The sequence below is a fragment of the Chrysochloris asiatica genome, unplaced genomic scaffold (genome assembly GCF_000296735.1).
Source record: "Chrysochloris asiatica unplaced genomic scaffold, ChrAsi1.0 scaffold00227, whole genome shotgun sequence".
NCBI classification, from domain to species: domain Eukaryota; kingdom Metazoa; phylum Chordata; class Mammalia; order Afrosoricida; family Chrysochloridae; genus Chrysochloris; species Chrysochloris asiatica.
The window spans coordinates 3,849,956-3,852,638 of record NW_006408745.1 but is presented as its reverse complement, the minus strand read 5'-3'; the positions used below and the strand labels follow the sequence as shown (position 1 = coordinate 3,852,638).

Genomic DNA, 2,683 nt, shown 5'->3' with positions numbered 1-2,683 from the left:
ATGTTTATCCCTTTCACAGGGTAGCATATAATAAAAAGCCAATGTTGCTGAAGGTAGAAGTCCAAGATGCACTGAAGGTATTGGCCAAGAAGAGGGCTCCAGGAATTGTTGGAATACAAACGAAACTCTTTCAACAAACTGATGCAGCATGAGCGGTACTCACTAATCTATGTCAAGAAATTTTAAAGACAGCTACCTGGTCAAGTGATTGGAAAAATCCATATCTTGGCCCTTTCTAAAGAGAAGTGATCCAATGGAATGTGGAAATCATCAGACAATATCATTAATATCACATGCAAGTAAAATTTGCTAAAGATACTTCAAAAATGGCTACAGATGTACATTGATAGGGAGCTGCCACAGGTTTAGGTCAAATGCAGAAGAGGACATGGAATGAAGGATCTCATTGCTGCTGTCAGATGGATTTTGGGCAAAAGCACAGAATAACAGAAAGATGTTTATCTGTGCTTTACTAACTATGCAAAGGATTTCAATTGTATAGAAATATTTCTCTTCCCAATAGATGAGACCCAGTCACAGGAAGATGAAGCATCCACTACAAAACTAACACTTCACTCATAGATGCTTTGGCTTCAGCATGATTTTCACTCAGAAAAGTGAGATGGCCTTTAATACCCCAGACATTAGGGTTCAGGTAGTCCATTTGGGCTGCTGCTTTCCTCTGCCTTGGCAAAGTCTTTCTTTAGAAGGTGTGTTTGGGCCAGCACCAGTTAATACTCACAGTTGGGGCCTCTTTGAGGGCATAAGAGCTCATGTGCAAGGACTCTGTGCACATACTGCACAGCATTGACCTTCATCAAGAAGCATATGGTCTCCATGAAGATGGTGGTAGAAGTTTGGGAAATGCCATAATTAGGGTTGGGAAGCACAGCAGCTGGTGAAGCATGGCATTTTGATGTTTCTTTCTTTGCTGGTATCACCTTGAGAAACATGGTGGATAGTTTTGGGCTAGAAACTGGATGCTGAGTTTGTTCTTATGATTATGACTGCAGTTTGGAGGAGTCTTCAAGGAAGTCATCTAGAATAGACATCGTAGCTTCTCCTGCAAGTGCTGGTGCTGCTGGGGCATCAGCTTTGACTGCTGTTGCAGAACCATTGGTGATCCCCCATGGGTCTAAACTGTGTTCCATATTTCCTCCTTCTTCAAGATACTCTAGAGTTTCAGTGCTCTTCTGCTTTGTTACTCGAATCTGAAGCTGTTTGAAGGCCACATGAGATGCCATTTCCATTCTGGAACACTTGATTATGTTCAAGAGGAACCTGTATATAGATGAAGAGGCAGTTGTTCAAACAGAACAAGGGAACATGGAATGATTTAAAATTATAAAAGGTGTAAACAAGGGTTGTATTTTTTTTCACCATACTTATTCAACCTGTATGTTGAGCACATTATCTGAGAAGCTGGATTTTATGAAGAACTATGTGGCATCAGGATTGGAGGAAGACTCATTAACAACCTGAAATATGCAGATGATGCGACCTTGCTTGCTGAAAGCGAAGAGGACTTAAAATACTTTCTGATGAAAATCAAAGACCACAGCCTTCAGTATGTAAGGAAAACAAAAATCTTCACCAGTAGACCAATAAACAACATCCATGTAAATGGAGAGAAGAATGAAGTTGTCAAAAACATCATTTTGCTGTAATCAACTATCAACACTCATGTAAACAGCATTAAAAAAATCAAAGGATGTATTGCATTAGGCAAATCTGATTCTCAAGACCTCTTAATGTGTTCAAGAATAAAGATGTCAGTTTGAAGATTAAGGTGTGCCTGATCCAAATCATTGTATTTTCAATAACCTCCTATGCATGTGAAATTTGAATAGTGAATAAGGAAGACTATAGAAGAATTGATGCATTTGAGTTATGGTGTTGGTATTGAAAGTATCACAGACTGCCAAAAGAACAAAACAAATCTGTGTTGGAAGAAGTACAGCCTGAGTGCTCCTTGGAAGCCAGGATGGCCAGACTTTGTCTCTCATTCTTTGGACTTATTATCAGAAGGGACCAGCCCTTGGAGAAGGATATCATGTTTGTTAAGTAGAAGTTGGGGAAAAAGAGGAAGATTCCCCCCCCACCTCCCAACAAGATGTATTGGCACAGTAGTAGCAGCAATGGTCTCAATTGTAGCAATGATTATATTTTGGCACATGACTAGGCAGTGTTTCATTCTGTTGTGAATAAGTTCTCTATGAGTTGGTACCAACTTGATGACATCTAACAACAATGTTTAACATCATATTTGACTCTCATGGACTTGTTTTAAATTTCTTCAGCTGCAGCTTGAATTTTCATATGAGTAATTGATGGTCTGTTCCACAGTCTGCCCCTGGCCCTGTTTTGACTCATGATATGGAGCTTTTCCACTGTCTCTTCTCAGATATTTTCAATTTGATTTCTGTGTATTCCATCTGGTGAGGTCCATGTGTGCTGTCTTCTTTTGTGTTTTTGGTCTTACAAAATTATTGTAAAAAGTTACTATTCTTACAAAATTCTGTCATGTGATCTCCAGCATAATTTCTACAACCAAGGCCGTATTTATCAACTATTTACCCTTCTTGTTTGTTTCCCACGTTCCCATTCCAATCACCTTTAGTTATCAATGCATCTTGATTGTATGTTTGGTTAATTTCAAACTGAAGAGGTTCGTGGGATTATT

At 39.1% G+C, this 2,683-nt stretch overlaps 1 pseudogene; it reads right to left on the bottom strand.

Annotated features, from left to right (window-relative positions):
- Positions 1 to 1,250, bottom strand: part of LOC102835893 — a 73,676-nt pseudogene extending 72,426 nt beyond the window's left edge.
- Between the last annotated feature and the right edge of the window lie 1,433 nt (positions 1,251 to 2,683).